We start from the raw sequence: 13789 nt of genomic DNA, 5'->3' as shown, positions 1-13789 counted from the left end.
CTCTGGAAAAGTCTCGAAGAGTACATATATCTATGTATGAATACCAGGCAAGCTAATATAGTGGTCTCGCCCTATATTAAGTAAAGCATAGTTTGTAAAGGACCACTGCGTCAATATGAAATATCGACCAGTTTTCCGCACAATACTTGTATTGGACAAAGGTTTTATATCCGCATAGGAGGAAAACCAATGCAACATAGCTTGCATAAAGGAACAATTCTATTAGAATTATCCCAGATAAGGTACATAGAATGAATGCTCAATTATACCAATAAATTGACACAGGTGAAGGAGACGCAAGGTTCTCAAGAACCAGATTATTGACAGGCAATAAATAGACAGGTTAACCACAATTATATATATATATATATATATATATATATATATATATATATATATATATATATATATATATATATATATATATATATATATATATATAAGAAGAGGATAACCCAAAACTATAAGCATAAGTATGATGGTAAACAGAGCTTGTTTGTCTGAAAGAAAAACATTAGATGCCACTTTTAAGATACCGAGGTATCAAAGTCATAAAAGCCTGTATTACAAATCAATGACATTAGCGTTAGAAACGCTCGGCACACATGTCTGCACTTATGCTAGGTTCACCTTCGGAAATGGAACAGTCTGGATGGGCAACACAGTGCCCTCACTTAGTTTGTAGTACAGTATGTAACTACACACTCACCCTGGAATTAATCGTCCCAATTAAGACCACTGTTCCTCGCAGAGTTAAACAGTAGGGTTAACACCCCGACCCACTGCTACCACGGATCTCTTTTAGTTCCTCTACTTGCTTCGCATAGTGGCGAAAGAACACTCTGGAAGACTTCCAGCCAGTGTATGAACGGAGATGTTCAAAATCCATACAATTAAAGAAATTTAAGAATGAGGCAACTTTCCTCGGATCGTGACCTACGGGTGTATTGTCAGGTTCCGCTCTGCGAATAAAATATGTGATTTTCGCTCTGAGTTGATTCAGCGATAAATTTGAGCCTGATGTTTCTCCCCTGAATAGTTGACCACCCTTGAAGTCTGAAGTTCTATGAAGATAGACCTTTAGGCATTCTACTGGACATAGAGATGCATCTTCTTTCAGAGGGCAGATTCTCCAGGGACCCCACCTGTTGGTGGGTAACTCATTCTTGGCGAGAAACGTAGGATCCGGAAACAGGTTCAGTTCTTCCCCATCCAGGAACTGAACACGACCTGCCTCTCTCGAGAGGCTACAATCTCACTAACCCTGGCCCCGGACGCGAGTGCAAAATAGGAAAATAACTTTTTGTGTCCAATCCTTTAACGCACACTCTTCATTGCTCAACAGAGAAGCGAAATGAAGAACTTGTCTAAAGACTATGAAATAGGCTTTGGAGGTGCTGAAGGTCTGAGCCTAGCACAGGCTTTCGGGACTTTATTAAAGATCTCGTTACCTAGGTCGACCTGGAAGGCATATAGAATGGGTCTTGTCAAAGCAGACTTACACGCTGAAATCGTGTTCGCTGCCAACCCTTGACCATGGAGGTGGGGAAAAAAGATAAGCAGAAGTCTGTCAAGATCTCCTGCGGAATCTTCGCCTTGACAAAAGGCCACCCATTTTCTCCAAGATGACTCATATTGCCTTCTAGTAGATTTGCACTTATATTCCTCAAGGAAGTCTATACTGGCTTTCGAAATCCCGAAACGCTTTCTCACCTCTAGGGAGAGAAAATCATGAGCTGCAGGGTCCGGGTTTTCTGTAATGAAGCGCAGACAGTTGACTTCTGGGCTCGCTGGGTCAGAACTGGATCTGGTAGTGGTACAAAATTCAGCTACAGTTCCAATGCCAGGAGGAACCACACGCTGTTCGGCCACTTGGGGGCCACTATTGCCGCTACCCTTTGAAGGATCTCAGTTTGTTGAGGACCCTCAACAGAAGGTTGTGAGGAGGGAACAGATAAATCTTGGACCATCTGTTCCAGTCGAGGGACATCGCGTCCACTGCTTCCGCTAAGGGGTCCTCATACGGGGCACGTACAGGGGCAACTTCTTGTTGTCTTTCGTCGCAAAGAGGTCTATCTGCAGTTCTGGGACTGATTCAGAATGAAGGAGAATGATCCTGCGTCTAAGGACCATTCCGACTCTATCGGTGTGAACCTGGATAGAGCGTCCGCTGTCACATTGCGGACTCCTTGAAGGTGAACTGCCGACAGGTACCACTTCTTCTTTTCCGCCAATCGGAAGACGGCCAACATCACCTGGTTGAGAGGTGGTGACCTCGATCCTTGTCGTTTCAAGTATCTCACAACTACCTCGCTGTCAATCACCACCTTATGTGGATCGAATGACGCAGGGAGACTTTCTTTAAGGTAAGGAGCACTGCCCTAGCTTCTAGAAAGTTTTATATGAAAGGTCTTGAATAGCCTGGACCAAGTCCCCTGGACTTTTTTCCGATGAGAGTGACCTCCCCATCCCTCCTTCGAGGCGTCTGAGTGAATCGTCACCGACGGGGGAGGTGGCTGAAGAAGAACCTGACTTCTTTAGATGTCTGGCTTGGGACTAAGGCCTGAGAAGAGTACTTAGCCGAAGCGGCTGGTCTTCTCAGATCTCTTCACGCGTTTGATGCATAACTTCTCCAAACTCCGATTGCATCCTTTAGCTGTGCTCTTAGCACTGGGTCTGTCACCGAAGCAAACTGGAGAGAGCGCAGTACTCTCTCCTGCTCGTGTCTTGATATCCTTTCGGAATCTTGAAGTCTCTTGACAAAACCCGCTATCTCCTTCCTTTTCTTCGCCGAGGTGGAGAAACGGTGTGACAAAAGGTCCCAGTGGATTCTCAGCCACTGGAACTTTTGAGATGGAGAAAGTCGAGACTTTTTCTGTTGATCTTGAAGCGTATGTACTCTAGGAACTGGATCACTTGACTGGAAGCTTGCAAGCATTCTGTCTCGGATGCTGCCCACACCAACCAGTCGTCCAGGTAGGCTACTACCTGAATTCCCTTTAGGCGAAATTGTTTGAGAGCTACATTCGCAAGCTTCGTAAAAATCCTTGGGGCTATGTTTAGCCCGAATGGCATGGCTCCGAAGGCGTATAGTCTTCGTTGTAGCCTGAACCCTAGGTAGGGGGAGAGTCGATGGCTAATTGGAATGTGCCAGTAGGCGTCTGACAAGTCTATAGAGACGGAATATGCCCTCCTGGGCAGTAAGGTCCTTATGTGTTGCAGTGTTAGCATTTTGAATTTGCAATTCACTATGAACTTGTTGAGTGGCGACAAGTCCAGAATGACTCTGAGCTTTTCCGAGTCTTTCTTGGGAACACAAAACAGCCTCCCTTAGAAATTGATGGGCTTCACCCTTTTTCTCCAACAGTTCTTGAACGTACTCCTCCATAACGGGGGTGGAGTGTTGGAAAAACCGAAGGCACGGGGGTGGAGTGCTGTACCAGCTCCCGCCCAGTCCATTCTTGAGTAGGCTGTGGGCCCAGGGATCGAAGGTCCACCGATCCCGAAATTTCAGAAGTCTCCCTCCTACCGGTATCACCTCGCTTGGACTGCCGTCCTGAGGTCTTGCCTTCCTGACCATGACCACCCCTGAGTCCCCTTCCCCTTGAGGGGCGTCTAGACGAGCCTCTGGCTGCTCCTCTAGGCTTTGCTCGAAAGGAAGTAGACTGCCCTTCGAACGTTGGGGTGAATGCCGTGGACTGTGTCGACACGGCCTGGGGTACCCACTGAAAGGTGGTCGGGGTTTGTGCCACGATCTGGGGCACTGGGGGCAATGGCAATTGCAGTTGCTGTTGCTGTCTAAGAGGCTTGGCTGGCCGAGACGGTAGCCTAGTCCTCATAGTCTTCTTCTTTGGTTGAGAACCCTCATCCGGGGAAGACTTTCTTTTGATAGCCAGGCCCCACTTCTGGAGAAGGTTTCTATTCTCCAAGGCGGCTTTATCAACAGCTTCTTTGACCAAGTCGGTAGGGAAAAAGGGTCTTTTCCCCAATTGTTGGAGGAGATTAGTTTCTTTAGCTCGTGCCTCACCGTAGCCGAGGTAAACACGAACTCCCTACAAGCTCTCCTTGCCTTGACGAAGCCATAAAGGTCCTTCGTCACTGTGGCCAGATGAGGCTTGGCCACTACCATGAACATTTCATGGACCTTGGGGTCACTTGCCATCGTCTCGAGAGTAGTCTGAAGAGACATTGAGGCAGTCAGTCTTTCTTTTGTATCGAACTCACTTCGCAAAAGAAAGTCAGACAGCTTAGGGGGGGGGGAAAGACACACACTTGTGTTTCCCTCACAACCCATTGTTGTAGCCTTCCAGATAATAAAATCAAAAATGATTTATCTCTTCTAGAGTAACCAATGCAAGGTTTCCAGAGGAAACAGGTGGAGCTCACACCTAAGCAATGATTTTAAAATCCTAGATAATAGACAGGGAAGAACTCAGCTTCCTATCTGAGGGCAACAGCAAAGGGGTGTGCAAGAAAACACAATAGTGTTAGAAGATACAGTGCTGTACCAAAACCCTTACTATAGTTTTCTTCTTACTGTATATGCTATACAGAAGAATACTAGTACAGTGTAGGGGGATGTGTGCCGGCCTGCCTTTGCCGGCCGGCACACACCACAACTAGCTTTAAAGTACACTACTTAACAGCTATAGGGCGGCAGCACTCTGGTTCAAATGCCTGTGCCGGTCGGCAGCAACTGCCGGCCGGTAACAGCCAGTGTTGGCCGGCAATGGCTGCCGGCCAGCAACTACACAAGGTAGTACCCAGCTGCCGGCCACACTCTTGGTGACCGGCAGACAAGGGCTGACATAAGCCGGCCGGCAAAGGTACAAGACCGATGCCAGCCGGCAGCAAAAGAACCAGAAGACTACACCTGCCCGGCTGCCGGCCTCATAGGCCGGCAGCCGGGACAAGTACAGCACTTAGAAGAAAAATAGAATGGATGCCGGGATAAGAGTGTACACAACCTCCAAGCCCGGCAACCGAAAGAGTGCATATAAGGAAGGGGAGAAACTAATTCAGGCTTCCTTGACCAATGCCGTCCGGCTCTGCCGGCAGGCATGGATGAGGGACCAAGAGAGGTCCGGGCAGCACTCGAAAACATAAGATCCTTGCCGGCCAGCAGCTCTGCCGGCCGGCAAGGGGCTGAGTCAATTCCACATCCAAACCTATACTAGGTCCAGAAGTAGAACGACGTACAGTACAGTAAGACCCCTGCCGGCCAGCTCTGCCGGCCGGCAAGGGGCTGAGTCAATTCCACATCCTAACCTAAACTAGGTCCAGATGAAGAACGACGTACAGTACAGTAATGGCTCAGCCATTACGAAGAAAGAGGGGGAAAGGACAAGAGGGTCCTGCCAACCTTGCTTTAGTGACAGATCACCCGCAGCCAAGAAACTTATCTTAGCCTAAGGGAGATCTAAGGGGAAAGGCCAGCAATACTTGCCAGCTTCCAGAGCACCAAAGCAAGGAAGGCGTTGCTACTCCCAAGGGAAGAACTTATCCTCCCCCGAGAACAGCAACAGGACTAGTCTGGTAGATCACAAAAGAAGGAATCATAACTACAGAAACCTTCGGTAGTGATTTAAGGGAGCTAAGCTCCCTTTGTATGTATTAGGTCAGCGAGGGGGACTCAGCCCCAAGCCAGACAACACAGACTCAGACTAAAAACTCTGTTGTTCTGTCCCTCTTGAACCATAACTACAGGAACAGGAAGGTACAGTAACACCCTAGTATAGTTTTATCGAAAATAAATTCGGAAAAAACCACTTAGGGATAAGCCCAAGGCTTAAACAGAGGGAAAGGGATTGCATACCTTCTCCGAAGAAAAGAAAGCAACCGGGGAGTATGATAAAGTATACTAAGGCTCCATAAGCTACTAGCCTAGGCACCAAGAGAATCGATTACCTAATTCACCGAAACTCACTCGTATACTATCTTGGAAATATCCACACAGTCTAAAATGTATAAAATATAGCCTAAAGCTTCAATAAAATTTTAATTATACTCGGAAAAACCAAAATCATGCATGAAGTACTAGGACCAAACGACTAGGCTACATAGCCTAGCGTAGGCCAGAATGGTGAATACTTCACCAAATAATACTAAGCACGAAAGGAAATCCCATGTAATGCTAAATAGCTAAAATTTATTAAAGCAAAACAACCAGGAATGTCGCTCTGACTAACTAATTTATACCTAGCGAGCGACAGCGTCCAAGACGCCTCTGGTAGGCTACGGCTCTTGTATCAAAGATTAATCCTATTAATCACTCAAAATTTTACCAAGAGCCTACATTTATACATAAAAGACACTATACTCAACTTATCAGAGGCCGACGAAGACGGAGAAGCCATGAAAAGTTGAATAAATCCAAGATTTGCGAGAAAAACAGGAAAAAACACCGAGTTGTTAAGCTACGCAAAAAGGAATGCAGATGGCGCCAGGATTGGCGCCAGGCACGCATACGAATCGGGGGATAGGGAAGCCTTGGGAGCGGCTCCCCTTTTTCTTTCCCGAATTCGTATCTCGTCAATCACCTCCTATGAGACGAAATCTCTGTCCAGGATGTAGATTGCCATGTGACGTGTCTAGAATACGTCCTCTGATTTGTCGCGATATCCCTTTCACGAGGGATACTCGCTCCAGGAGTTAGAATTCTGGTACCTTAAGGTAAATTCTCTGGGAATATCGCCGTAGTTGTAATATACCCTAGGAAGCTACCCTATAGGAACTTCCATCAGGACGACATGGCTTGAGCCCAAAAATATATTATATATATACATACATATATATATATATATATATATATATATATATATATATATATATATATATACATACATATATATATATATATATATATATATATATATATATATGTATATACAGATATATATATATATATATATATATATATATATATATATATATATATATATATATATATATATATATATATATATAAATATATATATATATATATATATATATATATATATATATATATATATATATATATATATATATATATAAAAATAAATATATATATATATATATATATATATATATATATATATATATATATATACATATATGTGTGTGTGCGTGTGTGTGTGTGTGTTTATATATGGATCTTGGAGTAATAAATCCTCAAAGAACTGGTTAGGTGGCAAATCCTGAAGACATGAGGCGCTAGGTTTAGTCAGTAATTGAATGAATAATCAGCCAATGAATAACATTCCTTTATCGCCTGATCTCCAGTTAATATTAATCCAAATTGTACAGAGCCTAAGGGTCTAAACTGAGCAGCAATATAACTGTGGTTCCAGGTAAGGAGTAGATTAAGCCAACAGTATTTTGTTTCAATGTTCCAAATAATACCCAAAGAAAACATTAAGGAGAAAAGGCAAATCTATTTCCATTAACCCCTCATAACGGGATACCTCAGATAGGAAAAGAAAGCTGGGGTTAATGGAAATGTATTAAAAATGAAATTTTATCGCTTTTGGAATTAGGGGAATGTTATTTATGATGAGATATCAGATGCATATAGATTTGTGACCGTATGAACGTTATATCTAAAATAGTAAATGTTAATTTTATGGAATTGTTAATGGCATATCAACATTCCTGAGAGAATTTCCCTAAAATGGATAATAATTTGGGATATTTTTTTTTTCACATGAAACGGAATATCAAAATAGACATTCCTCCATTTTCATGTATAAATTCTGAAGTTCAACTAACAATGCACATCATCAATGGGCTTAATTAATATCTGAATTTAGTTACATTTAAACTATGTAATTAATTACGGAGAATATTTTCTCCAGCGAGAATACACAGACATTTCATTGGGGTGCGAGAATTGATTTCCCAGGGGCAGGTAGATGGGTAATGCTTATCTAATTCTGCGTTATTTCACTCGGACGTTATTAGCGATTTATTGCTTTTTACTCGTAAGGGAATATGTAGGAAGGTAAGCAATGTATATACATTTATGATTACATATGCTTGGTATATATATATATATATATATATATATATATATATATATATATATATATATATATATATATATATATATATATATATATTTATATATATATATATATATATATATATATATATATATATATATATATATATATATATATATATATATATATATATATATATGTATATGTATATTTATATATGTATATGTGTGTGTGTGTCTTTCAATTCCTGTCTAAACCCAAAATTTTTCTTAGCTCGTTAATCCATCTTCTTCTCATCTTACCCCTTTTTTGATTGCAATTTCTGGAGGCTCGTCTTGTTATCCTTAATATCCTCTGCTGTAGTTTGCTTCCCCATCCCTGCTTTAATTTTTTGTGCCTGATGGTGTTATTATTATTATTATCATAATCATTATTATCATTATTATTCTTTCCATAGCTCTTTGAGTTGTAACTAGTTTATGTTGTAAAGCTTTAGTAAGACTCCAAGTTTCTGATACATAAGTTAATACTGGTAGGACCATCTGATTAAATATATTTCTCTTTAGAGATAGTGGCATTTTACTTTTCATGATTTAATTTTGTTTACCAAATATACTCCACGTCATGTTTATCCTTCTTCAGATTTCGGTCTTGTGTTCTTGGGTAGCACTTAATGTCTGTCCTAAATACTTGAATCCATTAACAATCTCTAGAGGTTCGTCCATAACACTTATTTGTTGTCTCTTTGCATTTTTATTGAACATCATCTTAGTTTTATTCATATTCATTTTGAGTCCAACATTTCTTCTTTTCCTGTTCAGACCTTCCTTCATCCTTTGTAATCCATTCCATGACTCACTAAAAACAAATTGTTTTCTAGACAGATATTGATCTGTTATTGGTGCCAGAGAAATATTCGATGCCCATAATAGACATTTGATGACTTATTTTCCAACTGGTTCCGTTTGTACAATGCAGTGTGGTAGGCATCATCAGGCTTATTCAGTAAACAGTACAGGTCAAGCACTATATGGCATCTATTTGATATAAAACAGCTTCAAAGATTTTTCTTTTTTTAAACATTAAAATATGGTTATGTTCCCAGCAATGACACAATCTGATCATGATTCTAATGGCTTCTACTATATTATTTCTCTTTATTACTGAATATAATATTATCGGTTCAAGCAAATCAGTGAACAAGAAAAAAAATAGCTGTTCATAAATAGAGTAAACTTATGAATTATTTGCATTAGGGGTTATGCTTAACACGTGACTGTTACGAAACCAGTAGAGGTGCAAGACTCAAATCATCGGGATGAAAAAGTTCCTAGCCTTGATGTAAAATTATAATACTTCAACAAAAATGTTATTTGTATATTATTATTATTATTATTATTATTATCACTAGCCAAGCTACACCCCTAGTTGGAAAAGCAAGATACTGTACTATAAACCCAAGGGCTCCAACAGGGAAAAATAGCCCAGTGAGGAAATGAAATAAGGAAATAGATAAATGAGGAGAAAAAATTAACAACAAATTATTCTAAAAAACAGTAACAACGACAAAGCAGATATATCATATATAAACTATAAAAAGACTTATGTCAGCCTGTTCAACATAAAAACATTTGCTGCAACTTTGAAATTTTGAGGTTCTACTGATTCAACTACCCGATTAGGAAGATCATTCCACAACTTGGTCACAGCTGGAATAAAACTTCTGGAATACTGTGTAGTATTGAGCCTTATGATGGAGAAGACCTGGCTATTAGAACTAACTGCCTGCCTAGTAATACGAAAAAAAAATGGAATTTTCCTGGAAGATCTGAATGTAAGGGATAGTCAGAATTATGAAATATCATATGCAACATACATAATGAGCTAATTGAACGACGGCGCCAAAGATTAATATCTATATCAAGAATAAGAAATTTTATCGATCGTAAGTTTATGTCCAACAAATTAAAATGAGAATCAGCAGCTGAAGACCAGACAAGAAAACAATACTCGAAACAAGGTATAATGAAAGAATTTAAACACTTCTTCAGAATAGATTGATCACCGAAAATCCTGCGAGACTTTCTCCATTAGCCAATTTTTGGTGCAATTGAAGAAGACACAGGCCTATAGTGTTTCTCAAAAGTAGATTTTCTGTCGAGAATCACACCAAAGAATTTTAAAAGTGTCATAAAAAGTTAAAGAAACATTATCAATACTGAGATCCGGATGTTGAGGAGCCACTGTCCTTGACCTACTTACAATCATACTTTGAGTTTTTTTAGGACTCAACTTCATACCCCATAATTTACACCATGCACTAATTTTAGCTAGACCTCTATCAAGGGATTCAGCAACCACAGATCTACATTCAGGGTATGGAATTGATGCAAAGAGAGTAGCATCATCTGCATATGCAACAAGTTTGTTTTCTAGTCCAAACCACATATCATGTGTATATATCATGAAATGTAATGGGCTAAGAACTCTACTCTGTGGAACACCAGGTATCACATTGCTCTACTCACTAGGGTGCCCATCAGCAAAAAACTCTTGAAGATTTATTACTTAAAAAATCATTAATAATGCTAAGAAACGACCCACTCACTCCCAACTGTTCGAGTTTGAAAACAAGGACCTCGTGATTAACACGGTCAAAGGCAGCACTTAAATCAAGGCCAATTATACAAACTTCCTGGCCACAATCAAAGGGATTTCTGTAAAGCATAGGAGATTGTAAGAAGGGTATCACATGCACCAAGGCCTTTATGAAAACCAAATTGCAAACTAGGGAATAGATGATTAGCTTCAGCAAACATATCAGGAAGTTTTGCCGGAAGACGTTCAAAAACTTTATATAATATGAGAGTTATAGAAATTCGGCAGTAATCAGTTGGACTTGATCTACAACAAACACATTTACATAGAGGAGTAACATTACCAACTGTCCAACAAGTGCTAAAAGCTCCTCTTCTTGCTAACTTGCGCAAGATAGCAGATAACTTTGGAGCTATGAAATCTGCAGTCTTTATAAAAAACAAAGGAAAACTACCATTAGGGTCTACACCATAAGCATCAAGGTCCATCAACAGAGCTTTAATTTCATTAGATTGAAACGCCAAACTAGTCAGTTTAGCCTCAGGAAAACTGGAATGAGGAAGTTTAAGTATTTCATTATTATGTATATTGCCAAAAACATCAACTAAAGGGTTGTCTTTCCCTTTGAACAGTGAGTGACTGAGCCATCTGGTTCAAGTAAAGGAAGAACTGTTGCACATACACTAAAGAGTGCAGATTTAAGGGTAGACTACCATTTATGTTCCTGAGTTGTACCAGATAGGGTTTCTATTATGGTTAAATTGAATTCCTTTACAGTTGAAGCATAAACTCTCCGAGAAAAAGCTCTAAGCTGAGTATAGTTATTCCAGGTCAAATCTGATTTGTTAGCCTTCCAAAGATGATATGCCTCCTGCTTCTCCAAATAAGTACGTCTACAATCATCAGTGAACCACAGTTTGTCCTTTACTCGGTATCTTAGCCATTCCAGTCTGATTGACATTTCATATAAATTTTACAAGAGTATGATACATCAGGAAAAGGCTGCTCAGTCTTCACTACTAATGAAATCAAAGAATGATCAGATGTTCCGCCTGGAGAACGAACCTTACTAGTTATAATGTCAGGGGAGTCAGTGTATACAAGGTCCAAGCCATTACCAGACCTGTGAGTAGTTTCACTTTTGATTTGCTCACAGCCTGATTCAGAGGCAAAGTCTAAAGCTCTTAAGCCAAGTGATCGGTAGGAGAGATAGAACTTAACCACTCCCTATGATGAGCATTGAAATCACCAACAAACTCAAAAGAAGCCTTTCTATCATCTTCTTGTATCTTAGTCCTAATGGTAAGATGGCAATGGAAGATAGAATCAAATAAAAGTTGTTATGCCTACCACAAATTCTTATTACCTAAATCTCATGACATCCACATTCATTACAGTACTTATGGGAAGCAGGGTACTCAGTCCTAATATACACCGCCATTCCCCTGGCATTTCAACATTATTGGCTTCTTAAAACCAGTTATACGGAGCTCAGATGAGTGTTTCATATTAGAAACCAAAGTTGCTGAGCACAAAAGAAAATTATACTGTCCGGACTCAACTGTAAGGTCTTGAATATTTGCATGAAGACCATGACGTACCGGTCCAGGATTTCGCTCTATGTCCCCACATAGCATAAGAATTAATGGTAATAAAAAAAGAGACATCATACGTAAAAATTAGATTAATAAGAATTATAACAAAAACAATATGTATAAAAATATAAATAAAGTGATTGATCAAACCAATAGACTATAGAAAAAAAGTCAGAAAAACTGGTCAACATGGAGGAGCCGATACCGCATGCAAGACTGAATAACCTCCAGGATAGCCACTTCAACTGAAGGGAGGACAGTTAGGAGGGTCTGGAGAAGAAAAAGAATCTGATAAGGAAAAGACAACCTCTTGATAAACCACCAGGCATCCATGGCCCTTCTATTAAGCCTGTACAACACACAATTAAAAAAAAAAAAAAAAAACAAGAGGAAGAGAAAAAAAGATAAGATAGAATAGTGTGCCCGAGTGTATCTTCAAGACATTGGAAGACCATGGTACAGAGGCTATAGCACTACCCAAGACTAGAGAGTCCTACTCCTAGAAGAGCTGTTTACTATAGCTAAAGAGACTCTAATAACCTTACCAAGAGGAAAGTACACTGAACCATTACAATAGAGTAATCAACCCCTTGGGTGAAGAAGTGTTTGATAATCTGTAAAGAATAGGCCAGAATAAGCGAGCGAGTTGTTGGGTGATAACTGAGAGACGGCGTAATTAAAACTGACTTCATTTTTACGCATCGCGATTATAAATACAAGCTGTTCTAAACAAAAATGACACACAAAAATTAAACACAATGATTCAAATACATACAAGAATAGACAGGTGAGAGGGGAGGGTGATAATGTACAAAAAGAAAAAAAAAAAAACACACACACACACACACACACACACATATATATATATATATATATATATATATATATATATATATATATATATATATATATATATATATATTTATTTATTTATTTATTTATATATATATATATATATATATATATATATATATATATATATATATATATATTTATTTATTTTTTTTTTTTATATATATATATATATATATATATATATATATATATATATATATATATATATATATATATATATATATATATATATATATATATATATAAATACTGTTACAATGTACGGGCGTGTGTGATACACGTGTAGTACACACGTTTGATCTGAGCACAAGGAATTTTTTGATGTTCGAGTAACCAAAGTACCAGTATCGGAGTATCGGCAATTTCTACAAATTTTTCATTTGGGCAATAACGATACCAGATAATCATGGTAGAGGCCGATACCGATACCGCTACTGGTGTCTTAACAGTGCTCGATACCAATAACAATACTCACAAAAGAGGCCGATGCTAGTGATATCAATACTGATATCGATACTATTGGCTTATCACCATAACAAACCCTTAATAGTTCCATTTCAAGATATCCCTTAATGAAGAATACCGAATTCTGGAGGCTCTATTGATTCAGTAGAAGAAACTTATTCTCAACACCCCAGTAAATGTTTCTCCTACTTACATGCTGAAGAAGCATCAAACCCCCACCTCCCACTACGATTAGGTATACCAATCAACACACCACCGATGAGCGGAACAGCAGCTTGCTTGGAATAGATTCTG

The sequence above is a fragment of the Palaemon carinicauda genome, chromosome 30 (genome assembly GCF_036898095.1).
Source record: "Palaemon carinicauda isolate YSFRI2023 chromosome 30, ASM3689809v2, whole genome shotgun sequence".
Taxonomy (NCBI): Eukaryota; Metazoa; Arthropoda; class Malacostraca; order Decapoda; family Palaemonidae; genus Palaemon; species Palaemon carinicauda.
The sequence above is the reverse complement of the archived record's forward strand: the minus strand, read 5'-3'. Positions refer to the sequence as shown.